Source organism: Zonotrichia leucophrys, chromosome 2, assembly GCF_028769735.1.
Source record: "Zonotrichia leucophrys gambelii isolate GWCS_2022_RI chromosome 2, RI_Zleu_2.0, whole genome shotgun sequence".
NCBI classification, from domain to species: Eukaryota; Metazoa; Chordata; class Aves; order Passeriformes; family Passerellidae; genus Zonotrichia; species Zonotrichia leucophrys.
This window is the reverse complement of record NC_088171.1, coordinates 140,703,171-140,722,571: the sequence shown is the minus strand read 5'-3', so window position 1 is coordinate 140,722,571 and position 19,401 is coordinate 140,703,171. Positions and strand designations below refer to the sequence as shown.

The 19,401-nt window shown below is 40.9% G+C and overlaps 1 long non-coding RNA gene across 1 annotated transcript; it reads right to left on the bottom strand.

Annotated features, from left to right (window-relative positions):
- Positions 1 to 7,394: 7,394 nt before the first annotated feature.
- LOC135443394 (uncharacterized) lies at positions 7,395 to 14,620 on the bottom strand. The gene is made up of 3 exons (XR_010438998.1): positions 14,534 to 14,620; positions 13,789 to 13,920; positions 7,395 to 7,641 (listed from the first exon to the last, which is right to left on the bottom strand). It is a non-coding gene; the product is annotated as an uncharacterized LOC135443394 (long non-coding RNA).
- Between the last annotated feature and the right edge of the window lie 4,781 nt (positions 14,621 to 19,401).

Sequence of the window (19,401 nt, the reverse complement as noted above, 5' to 3'; positions counted from 1 at the left end):
ACCACCACCACTGCTACTACTACTACTACTACTACTACTACTACTATTGTAAGGAAAGGAGAGAGAAAGGGATTAAAATCCAAGAGAAAGGAGTGGTGCACTGTACAAGAGCTCATCAATGTCCCCTATCAGTGGTCAGCCCCTTGCCAACTCTCCTCAGTTTCTATATCAGGGCTGGTGTTCCATGCAATATCCCTTTGGCTAGCTCAGGACAGCAGTCCCAGTCATGCTCCTTCCCATCTTCTTGTGCACTTCCTCAAAGGCAGAGCATGTGACACTGAAATGTCCTTGACCCAGGGTAAACACTACCTAGCAACAACCAAAACATCAGTGTGTTGTCAACATTATCCTGCTGAATCCAAAACACAGCCCTGAAAAAATGAATTCTGTTCCAGCTGGGACCAGGACACCCAAGTTAATGGCTGAGGATTCCACAAGAAGATTGGGGTCTGTTTTGATTTCCTCAAATGGGAAATAGAAAGATTTCACATTCAGGCTTTTGAGTTTGCATGGGCAGAAGAGGCAGATTCAACCCCCCCTTTACCAAAGGTGTACTAGTGCAGCAATAGAGGTGAGAATTTTAAGAACTACAGTGAGCATTGGTTAGAACTGCTCACCCAAAGGAGACTGGAACTCTTCACAGGGAGCTGATAGAGCCTCACCTAGTTCTCAGGTCCAGCCACAACAGGGTGAGCACAATGGGGGGATTGCAGGGAAAGGGAACTGCTTATCTGAAAGAAAGGGATGCAGAGGACAGCTCAATCATAGCTTCCTGTAAAACCCTCTAACCTTCTTTGGAGATGTTGAAAAGTAAGCTGAACAGGGTCCTGAGGAAGCTGCCTGAGCTGCCATGCTCTTAACACGGTCAGTCAGTCAGTCAGAGGCTGGAGCTGCAAATATCTCTTTCAGTCTGATTTTTTGTCTGATTCTGTGCATGTACTGCAACACCAGACACAGGCGTCACACCAGACACAAAGAAATAGTGAAAGTCAGGAGCACTGAGAGATAAAAGAATGACCTATGGAAGTCATGTATCCAGTCATATTCTTAAGCATCATAGCATGGCCTGTGTGACCAGTGATGATTTTGAATACTTATAGATAAGCCCAGGCAAACCATAGTTCACAATACAGGATATTTTTTTTAGTTAAAAAAAAACCAAAACAAAATTAAAAAATAAGCCCCTGAGGCTTGATCCTATCTCCTGGAAATGGAATTTGCTTCCTTGACTTCACTGGTTGTCTGCAAGATTTTGAATCTCCCATCAAACTGACAACCTGAGGGACGTTTTCATATATTTCAGGACCTAAAGAAACTGTAATGATCAAATTTGGCTCCTTTCTAACATATGCCATAACACTAACACTTCAATCACTCTTGTAGTGACAAAGGTGTATCTTCTGGAAAAAGCTCTGAGACTTAATGGAAGGAACACAAAATTTTCCTCTCAGCAGAGGTAACTGAGACAACTGAAGTAATTGCCAAAGGTACCAATCATTATAGCAGTGGCTGAGAACAGCTAAGCTACACAGGATGAAAGGATTTCTGTTGGACCAACCATGACTCTGGAAGCAGAGGGCTGTGAGACAGAAGGCCAGAAAAAAGCCAGAGATGCAAAATACTGAATTTTGAAAAAATCAGGCAAAAAGCTTCTGGCACATTTGGATTTCTCAGTGAGGAAACCACCTCCTGCTTGCTTGTATTTTTTAGTTATTTTGTGAAGCAAGGAGACCTGGCTCACATTTCTGGCAAATAAATCAGATTGCACAAAGACTCTGCATGATTCTATCAGCTCCTCCTCCCAAAAGAAACATGACACAGAAAAACCCTGAATAGCTGCTAAACATTCAAGCCAAAGGAGCATGGGATTTCCTGCAGGAGAATTTTATGGTTTCTTTGCAGCATTGAGAGAATACTTGGTGTGGGCTGCTCTGCCAGAGGGGCCCATGTGACAAAGAACTGCACCTCAGAGCACACAGAAATCATAGAGAACACGAGAGAACCCGACTTTCTGCCTGTGGGTAGCCGTGGTCACAGTGAAGAACACAAGCTAGGCACATGGAACTACCACATGTGCCACCACCAGCGAGTTGAGGCTGCTGGTAAGTGGCACTGTCAGTGTGCAGCAGGGATGAGAAAGCAGTGCAGGAGCTTGCAAAGAAACTACCTACAATCCTTAATGATTGATTCATTATTAACATGTTCAGGAAACATGGGGATGAGCTTCAGATGCTTTATGACAAATGTCCCATGTGGTGGTTCCTTCACTGTGCTGGGAAGAGAGAGACAAGAGAGCAACTGGGCCCAGGGTGAACAGGGATATTAATTAAGGAGATTGTGCCAGTCCCTTGAGCCCTGTAGATCCCACTCTGGCAAGTGGTTCAGAATAAAAAAAAAAATCACATATTGCCCTTGGTTTATGTCAGTAATGTAACTCGTGTAATGTAACATCATATTCTCCATAACATGCATCTAGCAGAAAGACAAGAGAGCAGCTGGAGCAGGAGGTGCCTGGAATACCTCACCAGAATTTCTCCAGCTCTCTACAGAAAATATCTCTCTTGAGAAAGAAGGTATCATTTATTCATAGTTACTGTAGGATATCTTTTAGCACTTAAGTCTCCCACATTTCATCTTTTTTAGCCATTCACATGCTTACTACTTTTTTACATTGCATTGATATCTGACAGGGACAGGGAGGTCCTCTCTCTCCCTAGAGAGACAATATCCTAACTGTTCAGCATGCCCTGTAAATTTGATGGATGGACATCAACACCATGGGCTCTGGTCCCAAGCCAAATTCAACTACATCACACAGCTGGTTCGGATTGGTTAAGTGCAGTTAAAATTCAGATGTTTGCCATACATCTACAGGTCATGGCTGAGAGTGAGATCTATAATAAAAACCAGGAGATCCAAGTCACTGAAGTACTGAAACAAGTCTACTGATTTCAATGGGACCTAAATAAAGTACCTAAATATTTCTGCTTCTAAGCCTTCCTCCCTTTGTTCATCCCTGTCCCATCACAGATAGTCAAAAAACAGAAACAGAAGCTACATCCATTTCATTGTGCAGTCTCTGGTTTCACAGATCACTTCTTTGTCTCCTAAGCTGCCTGTAGTCACCTGTAACCCACTGCATTTGCATGTCTATGGTGTCTTGGGCCTCCAAGGAAAAGGAGGAATCATTCCAGAATATTTTTACTTCCAAGCAGATGTTTGCTTAGACGGTTTTAAACCCAGAATGGAGGAATCCAGTTGTCTAACAATACATACAGTGTCATCCAAGGGCTTGGCATATCAAGGCAAATGTGACAAAACCCCATGGGAAACTTGGTCAGGACAGCATCTGGTTGGGGAAAAGTCATGAATTCACTAAATACATGGTGTCTGTATTCAGGCCATTGAGCCAGGCTCCCAATGTCATCTTCAGAAGTAAAGGTTAGTCCAGCCAAAGGCATTTGTCTGGAAATGTTAGATAACTTCCATCTTTACATTATGAGGTTATCAAGACACCATAAATTTTGAAGATGAAGGCAAAAGACCTTTCTTAAACTATATCCAAGCTTCAGGTACATCTTCTATGATTCAAGACTCACCAAGCAATTTAGTCTCAAGTGCTGGAGGCAGTGTGGAGCTGGGCCAAGCAGTGAGGCCCTGTGGGGCAGCAGGATGCCTGGGGGCTCAGCAGCAGCAGGGGACTGCGTTGTAGGTGCAGGCAGTACCTGCAGCAATCCCTCCTGGGCCTCCCTGGCACACTCCATTGGTGAAGGCTGTGTTCCAGAGACACGTGGGTCAGAAAATTGCACTGGGTATCTGAAGGTCCATCAGCAGGGCTCCCTGATGGAGACATCATCCTGCAGTCATGTGGGAGCACACATCTGGCTGCAGGAGGAGTGGAAGGGGGAGCCGTTTGGGAGTGTCTTTTTTTAACGCAAGAAACTCGAAAAATTTTGCGTCTGGAGAAATCAGTCATCCGTTAGATGTTGGGCCATTTTCTTCAGAAATGAGCCTCCTCCCAGACAGGGGAAGGAGAGAGATGTTCCCTGTGTCATGAGCAGGGTGGGGACTCACAGTTCATTGGTGTTTGTCCTAGTTTCCCTAACACATCTGAGTCAGGGAAGATCTGCTGTCAGAGAAAGTGCTGGCTGTAAGGTGAAAAGTCCCTTGCTTGCATCATTGCAATTTATTTCCTCATCTCTAGAAAATAAAAGCTGTTATGAAATGCTGTTTTTCCTTTCACCATCTGACGAGTTATTAGGGAGCCCAATTAAACGCAGCACAAGACAAATCAGTTAATGCATCTCCCTCTGTCTGACTCCCTTTCAGAACTCTTACATCACTTTTAAGTCATTTCCTTCCCCAGATGAGGCAGCTTCACTTACACCAAAGAACTTGTTCTAAAAAACAAAAAGTCATACAATAAACCAGACAGTCTCATTTTTGATGTCATTGGCCTTTAGCATCAGAGGGGCTTCTTCAGATAGAAGCTGAAACTTCTTACAAAATGTCAAAAAATTTTCATAATCAAAACCTCAGGTGACAACTTGGGGCTAAGTACCATGAGCTTTGTGATCATATTTTAAATGACAGAGAATTTTATTTGCTGTAGCAGTGCCCTGGGTGGCAGAGGGAAAGAGAAAAGAAAGTATTTCATTAACCATGTAACAACAGATTCTAAGTACTCTCAACTTGATGATTTAGCCGTTGGATTTCTCCATAAACTGCCAATCTGTGGTATGAAGAAGCAGAATTTGTGGGTTTCCTTAGAGGAAAGCAGAAGTGCCTCACATGTTATACTGCAACAGTGAATAATGAACATGCGACTCCACTCAGATATTATTCAGGAAGGAAATTTTCAGCAATTGCAGCCCAGGTATAATGGATATAAAACATCTATTGTTTTATATCTCAGATGGGGTGGACCAGATGAGATGGCTTTACTTTGAGCAGAGGAGAGACACAGAAGAAGCAAATGTAATTCTCCTTACTTTCTTTATGGAGCTTTATATATTACAGGAATCAATAAACCTACAAAACTAAAAGCTGCTATAGTGGAAATATTTAGCTGTTTTTTAACCTGTTGTCTTGAAAGGAGTTGAAAATAGCCTAAAGGAAAACCTGGATCAGGAACTGTATCTTAGTAAGGTATATCTTCCCCTGATTGTATCCCTAGTACACAGTAATCTGTATTAGCAACTCTTATCAGAGCCATCATGTAGCCTTCCACACCAATTCATGACCTAAGCCTCAGACAGCTCTGTGAAAAATCTTGCTCCTTTAAGAGAGTTATCCCTTGGTTTCTTTCAGGACAATGCCAGAACTCATGGATTTATTCTGTATAAATGAGAAATTCCACCCCTCATTAAATAGACATGGTCTGTAGAAGATAATTAACCACTTCTTACGGTTTATCCCTCCCACAAAATTTGGGTCAGATATTGCTCGCCACCCACATTAATTGCCCAGGACAGACTGACTGGTTTTGGACCAAACAGTGTCTCAAAAGCACTTAATATCCCTGGCAGGGCATAAAAGGAAACAGAAACCTGAGAAGAAGAGAAAATTAGAACAGTGGGAAGAAAAACAGTTTTTAAACTGTGCAAAGGACTTTGTCTGTCTAATGAATCCCCTTTGAAAACCATCCATAGTAATAAATTAGGATGTAATATATTGCAGATGGATCAACAGGGGCATAGTTGCACATAGTCTTAAGTATCTGCCACAGGTGTTTGATTTTACATTTGACAGAAGGTCACGGAGTAAACATGCAAGGACAATTGTGCTATAGCTTTCAGGGCTAAAAACTTGTTCTAGATTGGAAGGAAAACTAAGCTTCTTGGTCCTTCTGTGGAGTAGAATCAGTTGATATAATTGGCTTTTCAGTTGATATAATTGGCTTTTGATTGAAAACATTATTAAAAATTTAGATCTGGACTGGTTTTCTGCATATCATATTTAGAAGACTTCTTCTAAATAGAAACATCATTGTGATTCAGTAACTTTAACATAATGTTTTACTTTCACAGAACAACAAATGCTGACAGTATTACGTTAAAAATATGTCTGGATCTGACCAGCTTCTGTGAGGTCCTTCATGCATAGTCTGTTGGATGGTCTCTAGAAACAAACCTCAGATCATACAGTCTTTAATTGCATGAAACTTTTTGAGGTCTTCACCAGAAATTGTGAAGATCTACTCAGTATTTTTTTTTCACACATAGATCAACCAAACCAAACAAAAAATATACACCGGAAAAGATCCTGTTCTTCCAAAATATATTAAAAATCTACACAGGAATAAAAAAGAAACCACAACCCACATGTAAGGATGTTAGAGACATTTTCATTGAACCTCCTACCATTTGTCTAGATTCCTGTTGTTGTCAGTGTTCCAGTTTTCTACAGCCTCTCAAAGAAGTCTGGAATGATTAGCCATTTCCTGAGTTCCAGTCATGCTTCCTATCCATGTAAACAGTAAACTTCCTATCCATGTCTCAAGTAATTTAGCTTTATTTTTTCTCCCATCCATGTTTCTGTTTCTCAAAAAAAAAAAAAAACCCAGGCAAAGAAGAAAACCCCAAAGCCATCTGCAGTAGTTTTGGGGATCTCCCAGTTCTTGCCTATAAATGATGCAGCAAAGGGTGTCTGTGCACCAGTCGCCGCAGGGCAGGGTACCCTGAAACAGAAAGGCAGCCCCTGGAACCTGAATGCTTTAAACTCCAATGTGTTATGCAATGTAAAAGGGTTTATTTACCCTCTAGTCCAAACAGCTGCTAAGAGCCACCATTGGAGCTGGGGTTCTTACCCAGCTGGACCCGTGGTTTGACTTTTTCATTCTTAGTGCTTATTCCTGAGTTTCTCCAGATCCTATTTACTGTGATCTCAGAGCAAAAAATGTGCAGGACACTCTTTGCTTTTACTGTGATCTTGGAGTAAAAACTGTGCAGGACACTCTTTGCTTGGCACCAGATATGAGTTTTATTTATTTAAATTATTCCCTCGTAGTTTGCAGCTGATGCTGCAGGTAGGGTCACACTGGAGCTGTTGTGGTCTCTAACATTTTGCTGTGTTTGGGACAGTATTCTGCAAACAGAATAGTGTGGAACATCAGTGCACTTCTGTTGCTGACTCTGGTCAAAGGTCATATTTTTAATTGAATTTCAACAGCTGTGGTCTAGTGACAAATGTCTATGCTCTGCATTAGGCCTGCTCATGACCTAAAACTGTGAGAGCTACAGCAAAATCTCTTCTAATAATAAACAGTATTAAATGTCAGCCAGACAAAACTGAAGAATGGAAAAAAGAATAGTACAATGCAGGGACATTCTCTTTCCATTTACTTTTATTTTTACTGTATTTAGAGGACTTTCACAGTTTCTCTGCCTTGAGTAATACTTTTGAACATAGAAATTCACTTCTATGGAGTGAAGTTCACAAGTCTTCCTACTGACTTGAGGAGAAGTAGGATCAGGACCAATGATTTAGTTTCTCCTCCTTACCAACTTTCCCTGCCTTGGTAGTGTTCTTCTGCTCAGACATGTTTCTATTTTTGAGTCTTTTCTTCTCCACAGATCCCCACAACATGCTGAGGATAGACTTCAACTGCATCCAATATTTTGCCATGAGAGGCGATTTGTTCTGCAAGCAAAGAAGAATTGTGAAGAATTATGTTTTATTGTTCTGGCACTTTGTCTCTTTGTATATGGTTTAGAAATCAAATAATATGTTGAAAACATGCTTCAATAGAAACAAAACCCAAGAACTCTCATTTTTGTTTATTTTATTCAGTTATTGATAGACTTCTAGCAAAGTGAACACCTCATAGCTTTAATGGAATAACTTAGATAAAAAATGAAGATAGACAAACAGTACCCAGGACTGTCACTACAGGCCAGAGCTTGTTGTCGTTCTGCTGATTCTGTGGAAGACTTTCACACTTTTAACTCTTTATGTCCTTTGAAAAGACAAAACACTCTTTGGCATTTCTATGCTAAAAGTTAAGACCCATGAAAATCAGAAACTGGCTCAGTAGGTACAATTAGTTATGAAGGCAGCTTACCTCCAAAAATTTTGCCTGCAGTTGTCCATAGCTAACAAAATTGCTGTGAAAAGTTACACCCCCAAACTCTGCCCATTTTTTCATGGTATGGAACAGAAAAATAGAATATGCCCTCAAAGCTGTAGGTTAGCAGTTCCCAGAAAGTCTGTGGGGTTTTTTTTAAAAGGGCAAAAATAAAAAATATAAAAATTTCTACGATGAAGATTATTGTAAACTGCTGTTAATTTCAAACTTCAATTTTTGAAGCTATTTAACCCTACAGTAACTATTTTAGGGAAGGTTAACAGATATTTATGGTATTTTTCTGGCTATATCTGGAAATAAACTGTCTGGCTACTCTGTCAACATGGGTCTCATTTTCACAGATACCAAATTGAGGCAATTATTTTTGTGTGTTCAAAATAATGGAGAGGATTACACTGACAACTAACATCACCTCAGAATCCACAGGATCCATCATCATGAGCTTTATAATTAAAGGCTTGTCTAAATGGAAAGAACATCCTCTGCAAAACCTTTCTTAGTTCACACAATTTTAGGAAAATAAATGTACTAAAATACTCAGATTGTGTGTAAGGACATCTTGAAAAGTAAATGGAACTGGAAAATAAATTCCAAGACTTGAGCACAAAAATTCTCAAGAAACACTTTCTGGTGTTAGGATGACTATCACTAATTCAAGTCACAAAAATATTAGTGTATCAACAACTGCACAAAGATGAGATCTATCATTACTGGAGACAAAATAAACCCTTGATTTTTGCAGTCCTCAGTTCCTTCCCATGCACACAGGGCAAAATTCATTACAGGTAAAATGACATGCAGTGGTGACCATAGTGACAATATCCCACAGAAATATTGTCCGGTTTCTTCCTTCACAGATTTCTTACCATTATTCTTTCAGATAACATGCTATAAAATCATAGGTAGTTGGAGGAAATAAAGAACACAATCTTCCATAACTAGAAGAACAAAAGGATAGCTTGGAGTTTTTAACAGTCTAAATGGACAAAAGTTTTAATGAGGATGCAGAATGGGAACCAAAATAAAGCCAGTTATGCTGTTTTACCTGTAAGGAGAGGGAACAGTTAGAAATAAAGTCACAACCAAAAGAAGATTGAGAAACCGAATGTGAAATGGTACTGGTTAGCATCACTTACTATCCATGATTTTTGGTTTTACAGGATAAAATTCTGCCTTAGTGAAACCTATGATCTTTAGAGCTTTTATAGAGCAAGAGTTCATACAAAACTCTGAAGATCACGAGTATGTGTCAACAGGCAAATCACATTTTCATATTCTAAACTCAGATTAAAAAACTGATGCCAGTAAGTGATAGCTGTTCTCTTCAGTGATGCATTAACTGAATTGTTGGTGTTCACATCACACTTTGAATAACCTGTGTTTGTGAGAGATGGCAGATAGAAAAACCACTTTCTCTTTCTATAGAAGGCCATTGTCTGGTTTAGAAAACTCTAAAGTTGGATCCAAATCAAAACTTGTGGTTTCAGTCCATCTCTGGCATATTTTCCCCTACCATTTCAATTCCCTTTCAGCTAAGTACCTTATATACAAGGAAACACTGTCTAAATCCAGCAGCCTAGTTTGGAGGAGTTATTCAACTCAAACCTTCTACAAAGTGAAATTCATGGCTCTGAGCCAAATGGTGGTTTATTCATGCCTTTCTATCAGCAATCTATTTGAACTGCTTGAGACTGCCTGCATGAATTCTTGGCCCCTGCTGTTTGCCAGGGAGCTCAGCCTTCCCTGCTGGCAGTGCTCGGGAGAACCCCGCTGTGTTTGCCCCTGTGCCCGCCGAGCCCTTCCCGTGCCGAGGGCACACCTGGAGCTCCCGGCCCCTCTGCGCTCCACCCGGAGCTATGGGCTCGCCTTGAGCTGCTGTCCTGCACCTTGACCTGTGCTGCTGGAGCACCTGGCTTCATTCACCTACCAAACTTCGCGATTACCCCACAAAAATAATACATTCTTCCTCAAAATGTGACAGTACTGCACCATTTTTAGCCATAAGCGCTGAGGAGATATATACTTGGTAATTCACCAGGCAAAATGTCCCAGACCATCCCAGATTCTGGGACTACCACCTCATCACAGCTTCGTAAATTCTTCTGACTCTCCTTATCTTTATTTAATTCACCTTTTGTAGTCTATTTCTGATTCACTTTGGTGATTGCTTGTTCCATACAATTGGAACAAGCTTGTTCCATACAATTGGAACTAATCAAATTGTTCATTCATACAGTGGCCACTTTGCTCCAAGCACACCATTGCTTTCTTAGACCAACCTTGGCAAATAAAAATATATCTCTGTATTCTATAACATCATATTATGTTTAAAGTATCCATTTCAAATATCTTTAAGTAATGTGTAGATTTCAGACCAATGTATTTACTCTCCATTTTGTTTCTTCCAGTCTCTAGGCATTTAGAATCTTGCTGGTTCTGTCTTTTTATCAGGAGAGTTACTGCTGGTATTTGTTGCAACTCTACTTATTAACTTTGGAAAAAAACCCACTCAGTTTAAGTGCTTTTGCAAGACTTGCCTGTTCTACACCAACAGTTGAGGTTGCCAGGTGCTTTTGTTTATTTAATTCCCTCCTCCTCTCTTTTTTCCCAACAGAAACTGTGGTGATTCAGGCTTTTAGAAAATACTTGGAAACATGATATTTTGCATTAAAAAACTAGGCCATGCTCATATTGCCAGTAATGCATGTTTGAAGTATTAACAGAAAACACCTAAAAGAAGCATAATATTAATAAATAACTCTGCATTAAAACACTCTTTCAAGACAAGTCAACTGTCTTTCTTATCCTGAAAAAAGCCAGGGAACCCAGGTGTGGAGCTAATCAAATTGTTCATTATAAATGAGCTACCTGGCAATATTAGCTATTTTTTCCCCTAATGGTTCAGAAAAAAACCATGTTTTTTACATATTTCTTTATTGTTTGAGTTCATCCAATACCTTGTACAGGCAACTGCTTTGATTCATTGTCTAAGCATTAGTCATTAGCAGTCTGACTTAACAATGTCAGGACTGAGAAGCTGTTGTAATACAGGATTTTCCACTGCGCTTCTCCATTATCTAAAGACAGATAAGAGGCAGACTATCATTTTGGGAAAACTTTTCCATGGGGAAATTTACTCATGTGGCCAGTAACTCCTCATTTCTTTGGTACCTTGCAGCAGGTACCTGAAGCTGAAAGAAGGAGCAAAGTTCCCAGCTGTCAGGGCTGACTGGCCATTCCCTGGCTCCCCGGATACTCAGTGAACATACACAGAACTTACTTTTAGTTTAATCTGCCTGATTTCCCATACAACATTTTCACTGCATTCCTTGAGAGGAAAAGACCTGTGGCCGTTGTGTTCTCTATCGCGGGGAGCAATCTGCCAAACCACTCTTATGAGTCTTGCCCATCAAAATGATACCCAAGGCATGAGTACAGCTTAATAACTTCAGGATCATAATGTCAATGATTAGTCAATCAATTAATTGACAGCTGAAACTAATATTTTGCAGCTTATTCTAAAGACTTGAGGGTAATTCTGAGACGATCTCCATCTACCATACCTAGGAGGCAGAGGGAATATCAGGTGGGTCAGGGCATTAGGGGGACAGAAACCACTCTGAGGAGACAGACAGAGTATCTCACTAAACATGAAGTTTTTCAGGACTGAAAGCAAAGGTCTGGAAATGTCATTTGTAGATACCACTTTTTTCTTTTTCTGCCCATGTTTATTGCACTGTACTTTAGCTTCCTCACAGTTTTACCACACTTATTTCATGGCTACACTATTTTTACATTCAAAAGAATGCTGCAAAAAAAGCAGTCTTATTACACATGAGTGTTGCACACACATGTTTGGTTTGACAAGGTATCTAGCATGAGGATAATTCTATTTAAGCCCTGTATATGGCCGCAACTGAAGATTCAGCTGGGACTAGGCTGAGCTGTTGCCTGAAAAGTTCTAACATGAAAACTGAAGGTAATTTTTTTTCTTCTGAGTACTGTCAGCTCCGCTGGTGCTTTTTTATTTTTAAAGCACTGGCCACTTTACCACTTATGGCTAAAGTATAACCAGTCCTATTTTTGGCAGAAACACCATCCCTGGAGTTGTTTAAGGGCTGTCTGGATTTGGTGCTGGGTGATGTGGTTTAATGGATGAGGTTTAATGGTTGTAGTGCTGGGCTGATGGTTGGACTGACTGATCTTAAAGGTCTCCCAACCTTGATGGTTCTATGAAACATGAGTAATTTAACTGTGTTTTTTACAATACTTTCACAGACCAGGAACTCTGCAGTAGGTAAAATCCCTTTTCATTTAAGGACAATTTTTTAAAATGCTCTAAAATTCACTGGTTTCTCATTTCCTAGAAACTACCTGGTATTTCATTGACAGAGAGCAACACTAGCCTACCTCGAGTCATTTGAACATAAGAATCATGTGACACAGTTTCTTTTACCTTCTCTTTCCCCTCTATCTTTACCCCTTGCCAGAGCTGGGAATTAATCTATCTCTATCTCTCTCTCTCTCTCTCAGATTTTCCTTACAGTTCTTCTCCTTACATTTGTTCCAGGCTACTCGTGGCTTCCACTGCTTCACAGGGAAGGAAAGGAAGCACAGTAGTTACAATAAAACAAAGAGCTGGCAATTGTAAGTAGCTGTGAACCAGATTCACAACCCAAAAGTCATATTGTGTGTGAACAGTGAGAATGCATGAGGGTCCGTAGATTGGCAGCTTTCACTGTAATTGGAGCGTTTCTGAGGATATCCAATTTTCAGCCAACATCCTTTCAGATCCAAGTAGGACAGACAGGAAGGGAGCAAAGCATCTTGCTAAAGTCTGCCTCTGTCACAACACTTTTAATTGGAGTGGGGGAGGAATTTGAAAACAGCCTGAAAGTTGGAAAACAATCAGAATTTCCAAAAAGAAAACAAACTTTGTATGTGAATACTTATAGGCCTGGGATCATGGAAAAGGGAGAAGGTTTGAAGCCTTGGTAACTAGAACAGGAGTGAGTGGAGAGGGAAGGTGATGTTGGAAGAGGCTGAGGAATGGGGATTTGAATGCACCAAGCATAAGAGCAGAAAATGGTCCCTGACTGCTATGAGCAGATAATGGTTACACTGCCAGCTCCTGAAGAGCAAAACTCAGCAGCCACTCACTACAACTATTCCTTCCTAGGATCTTTTGTTTTTTTTTTTCCTTTGGATACTTGAAATCTGATAAATGGGCTCTGTTCCAAAGGCAGAGAATAACCTGAGCTCTGCATTAGTCAGGATCATCAGGGACATTTTGGAAGGATTTTTTTTGCTTGGAAGAAATATTGGCATTTATTCAGAAATTTTTTTTCTACTGGGTTCAATCCAGAATTTCTTGTAGACACTAGAGACAGGCCTGATATCACTTGCTGAGGATCTACTTCAGATGTATTCTCTTGGATGGCAAATTCTGCAGTATATATATATCTGCTTCTATCTACCTAGCAAAACAGAATGGCAGTCTCTGGCAAGGTTCCTAAATAAAATTTTAGGATGGCTGTGTGATGCCCAAAATTATTTTTCCTTTTGCTATCTGAATAATCCAAGTTCAACCACTGCCTGGTCTTCTTCTAGACAACCAGCCACAAACAGCCCAAGCTTCTCATGTGTCATCATGAAGGAGAAAAAAACGAAGCCAGAAGCAGGCTAGGAAGTTATTCACAAACCTCGAGTGCTGGTCTCTTCCTCTCTGCTAAACCAGAGAATGATGAACTCAGGGACCTTCTGCTTGCAGATGATTGTACAGGGAATGCTGGTATGCTGTGTCTGGCTTGGTGGGATCCTTTGGAGAGCAGACACTGTGGAATTAAGAAGAAACTTTGATTCACACTTCACTGGTGGTCACAAGTCAGTCTCCTTACTTGATCTAAATAGTCTCCATAATTCCAGGTTATCAGGCCTATCAGGAAATAATTGGTTTTGGTTGGTTTCTTTCGTGTGTGTGGTTTGGTTTTTTTAAAGGATTTGCTTTAATCATCAACCAGATGCTGGAACGTATTTGATTTAAAGTCTTCATGATAGCAAGGATTGATAATCTGAGCTTTCTTGCTTCTGTCAAGAATATTTCCAAGTCAGCAAGTTGTGCCTGCAAGCTGTTACCAGCTGGTGATAGCTCTCAGTTTGCTATGTGAGGAACAGGACTTTGGCAGGCTTCCTCACAACATGGAAATGCAGTTATGTGGCAACAAGGATATCAAGTAGTGTCTGTCCCTCTGCACTGAGGACATCAGCCACTGTGGAGAGGGAGTGGGGTGGCAAGAAGAGCCAGGAACCCTGGGGAAAGGGGAGAGGAGACTGGGGATGGGATGAGAAGGGAAATCAGGGAGGATGAGAAGGATTCAAGTGCGAAGATAAATAGGAACTGATCATGGGAGAGAGTCAGGGTGGCAGGAAGAAAGGAGAGCTTGTTACCAGGACAGCAAGAGGAGTTTGCCATCCTTCAGTCTCCATGAAGGGCTGAGTCTCAGCTGAAGAGCACCTCCTGGAACAGGAACAGATCCTCTGCTCTTACCTTCTGACGTGAACAGGGTTCCCAAAAGTCCACAGGTTATTTTACTTACTGGTAAAATAATGAGGGCAGGTTCTGGCTCTGACTCCTCCACACAGCCATATAGAGAGCTGGCTCCAGGCCACCCACAAAGCTCCATCAATGGTGAACCATGAAATTATGGCAACTCACGAGGCAGGCTCCACATCTCCCTCTCAAGGTGATACACCATTGTGGGCATTTGCAAAAAAATTATTGGGTGGCTGCAGAATTAGCTGTGCATGCTGAGATCACACACTCTGGTCACTGAGGTAAAAGCAGTGGAAGGAACAATGAGAAACCATGATTTCTTTGAGTCTATTGTGCAGAATGAATTTCTCTAAACATCAAGAAAGAAGCAATACAAATTCTTCCGTTTTAAGTGGGGAACCCTAATATTTCATAGCAGCAGCAGCAGCTTTTCTTTGGTGCTGCAATAGTAACATGTTGTAAGAGAATCAATATTCCTGACAGTTAAAAAAAAAAAAAAGGATCTCTTGATAGAAGTTTTCTTTGGTGACTCTGAATGTTGTTATAGCTCTGGCCTCACTGTCACTGGCAAAACACCCTCCCAGTGCTCTGTAAAGGGCATATCTTTATTAGTAGTAAACTATTTAATAGTATCCAAAAGGATACTATTGGATAATACTGGATACTATTAGAGAACAGATTTACCTTTTCCTAATTGCAGATTTATTTGCACAGCTTTGTCCATGTTTTCCAATCTAATTTCCATCTAATCCTCCCTTGTTGATATTTCATAAAACTCTTAGTCTGATCATGCCCTACTATCCAATTCAGTTTGGGAGATGTTGCTTTTCAGACTTCCCCTACATTACAAAATGTTTTAAACATTATGTTTGGAAAACATTTAGAAGTATTTCTCCTCTCTTACCAAATAACTTCATAATTAATACTGTTTTTGTTTTCTTTGAAATCAACAATATGGTTCTGCAGGTAAAATACCACTGATGGAATGAAAACCATCTCATGCTACAGGCAGAGAAAATTTTAAGAATAATTTATTGCTTGGTGCACTTGTGTGGTGCACAGAAGATAAAGACAAGAAAACTCCCAAACTTGCTGGTTTAGGTTTTATCTGATATATGACCACAGTTATCTAATGGGGAAGAGTAAGGAGCTGTAGAAAGAATGAATGGAAGTGGAGAAAAAAGGAGAAAAGGAGCTATAAAACCTTTTGCAATCTACAGAAAGAAATGCTGGCTAAAAGCATACAGGAGGCCTTTCAGGCCAGCTCCCAAATTCCTCCTCCTTTGAACACTTTGTAAACAGATGTGAAATCCTCAGCACAGGGTGATGGATGAGAAGCACTGAAGACCATAAGTGGTTCAGGAGCCAACAGCCCTTTTAAAGAAGGGATCTAGGTATCCAGAAGATGGCAAGACTGATTTTTTAACAGATTTAGTTATCACCTGGTAGAACACAGCAATGTATGAACCCGATGAGCCAATGCCTAGGGGAATTCCCAGTGCTGTGTGCCCTGGCTCCGCTCTATCTGACTCTCTGGGGAGTGCACAGGGAGAATTAAATACCTGCAGAGGGATCTGTTGGGGCCTGGCCAGCTGTGCTGGGAACTGCCGAACTAGCCACAGGCTAAACATGGTGAGCCAAGGGCTTCATTTTACACCCAGCCCAAAGCGCTGCTGTGGCAGCCTGGGTGGGAGCTGCAGCAGCCAGCCCTGGGTCCTTTTGATGCCTACAAACCTGTGTGTGCCACTGTCATCCCGCCCCTTGCTGCCAGCTTGTCTCTCCAACCCCTCAGGAATATGTCAGGGCTTCAGGAGGTGACAGAAACACTGAGACAGGCTCATTCACTGCATGTCAGAAGTCCAGGCAACAAAAATCTTATGCTTAAGATGCCTGTTATTTCTGTTTCTTTGACATCCTCTAGCTATTCCAGGTATTTGACCAGTCAAGCACATGAAAACAAACAAAAAATAATCAAAGCAACCCAAAGACCTGTTCAAAGTAGTTTGCAGGCGAAGGCTTGGGTAATACAGTTGCTGTTGCTAATTCTTTATTTTCCCCTCATCAAAAGCAACAGCATGTTCTTTATCTTCCCAATGCCATCAAAGCAACTGAGATAAGAAGGAAGAGCCACTCCTTGCCTTCATACACATCACACTGAGCTCACAACATTGCTTACAGTCTGTGGAATAAGGGATCTATGAAAAAAGATCTCTACCCCAAGCAGGTCTCAACAGAGAGTTTAGACTTGCCAGGCATGGAGATTTTGGGGTAGGAGGAAAAAATATTATTCACTTTAGAACTCCATTAAATTTGAAAACATTTATATTATACCAGCATGCCTAAATGTTAGAAAGAGGACTTGGGGCCAGGCAATATACATGGATAAAATCCTTGCTTTGAGTAATATATTGACAGAAACTGAGAGAAAACTTCATCATTTTGGTATAGTTCATTTTGTTCTGTAGTATGCTAGGCCAATATAAACAATTTGCCACCAGTATAATTGCCTGTTCCCTTGAGGATTTTCTGTGTTGCTGTTTCAATTATACCACTGTAGTTAAAGTGGCAAAATTATCAAAGACAGACAAGCCTTTTTAGAGGGAACTCAAACTGCCTGCCAAATAAGGATTTGTATTGCTCAAATAAACTCCACACAAACAAAATATTCAAAGGCTTCCAGTCAATAAATGTCAATGATATTAGTTCATAGACTGCCAGCCAGTGTGGGCCAGCTGTGCAGGGGCAGTCAGGGGCTCAAATAAGGACTCCAGCAAGTGGAGTCTGCAAAACTGCCTAACCAGTGCAGGAGGCAAAGTGCCACCAGCTTTCCCCAGGTGTGTGTGTTACACACCTGACTACCTTGGTGCCTCTGCCCTCAGAGCATGAATTTCAACAACAGACTGTGCTAATGCTCTGGTAAATGCAATTTGCCATCTAGTCTTCACAACTGAAAGTATTCTGAAGTAAAATACAAACATCCTTTGAAGGTATCTGAGGCTATCCATTTAAAATTCCTTTCCATTTAAAATTTCTATCCATTTAAATTTACTCATCCATTTAAAATTTCCCATCAACAAAAATGTTTGGGTATCAATGGAAGGGCTGTACCAAGCCAGGGAATTTAGGTTACAGGGATACACTGGAGACTGTCCTGTCCAGCTGTCACCACTGCTCCCATCTCCAGCCCTTGCATGTGTTCCTCTCTCCCACACTGAGCTGCCTGCAAGGCAACTCTGAGGAGAGAGCCTTGGAGCCCTTGTCAGGACACAGAATCTGTGCCACCCCCTCAGCTGCAGGTTGGGAAGGGCTGAGCAAAACAAAGAGTGATCTTTCATCAGCAGGATTAGGAGCCAGGCTTAAATTAACACAGAGCTTTCCACAGCCAGGCTTAAATTAACACACAGCCTGCTTTCCTGTGGTAAAGGCTGCACAGAATGGCATGTCCTGGTGTTTGAAACAGCTCAAGTGAATGAAGCAATAAAGCATTAAGTTTTGTGTGGGAAAGAAGGAGAGGTATGGACTAGGTATCCTCTCAGGGTCCCTTCCAATCCTGCTCAAGGATTCTCCACTGTGAGAGGTAAATGCTGGCACACACAAGAACAAACCTTGCGCTGTATTTGCTGGCAGAGTTTGAACAACCCCGTTCCCTTCTCTGTAACAGCTCATGTAGTACTGACAGCAGGGCTGTGGTTCTCATGTCCCAGCTGTATCTCAGCATTAGAGGTCACAGTAAGCTTTAAACATTGAAGGATCAAAACAAAACCTTGACTTGAGGTTTATTGCTTTTTTAAGAGGTGTTCTCACTGGAGAGTTGGATCCCAAGGGCAATGCTTTCTCATCTATTACATTGTGCATTTTCTTGGGAAGGGGACAGACTAAGATGGTTCCAAAAAGATGTTCTCATTTTTATCCTTATGTGATGTTTTTTTATTTGCAAATTCCCCAGAAAATTCTGTGGTCTGAGGAAAATCCCATCCTCTCTTCAGTAATGGATTTGGTATTACTGAAGATCCGGTGGGAGATGTTTGAAGTACACAGATTTAAGTGTTCTTTGTGGTAATGGTTTAGTAAGAGTGCAGCTTTACCATTTCTGCATAGCTCTGAAATAGAACAGACTCATTCTTCTGCTAAAATCTCTTCATAAAGCTGGCATCAGGCTCTTGAGATAAAATACAGAAATTTCCTTTTCATAAAATCATTCTATGTTGCAGGCCTGCATGTCACATTAATATTTCATGTTGTAACAGATTTATAAATTTGATCCAAATCTCATCATTACCTTGTACAGCAGCCTCAGGTGGAGTGACCCAAATTCTGTTCACTTAGGGCTGGGCTGGAAGGGATTGTTCTGGAATTATCTGCTCTGCTCGATCTGTTTGCTGTACAGGCCATAGCCAATGTCAAAAAACTCTCCTAAATGCAACCAAGTGGAGATATCAGACACTCAACACTATCATTTCACCCTATTTCACCCATAGAGTCCACGCAAGTGATCTCTACTCCATGCTAATATGGATATTGCACTTCTGGGGCTCCACTGTGTCTCTCCTCCTTTTTCCACTCTTTCCATTTCTGTTTGTCGCACTCTCTTTACCCATCATTCATTTAAAAAGATTTGACTTAAGCAAGCTTTGTGGGGTGATGATTACCAAACATTTTCTCTGTGGGTTTTTTTTGGTGCTAATGTTTAGTATTTTGCTTTGCTTTAAAATATATTTTTCATGTTATTGCATTTTCATTTTTTCACTATACTTTTTAGGCA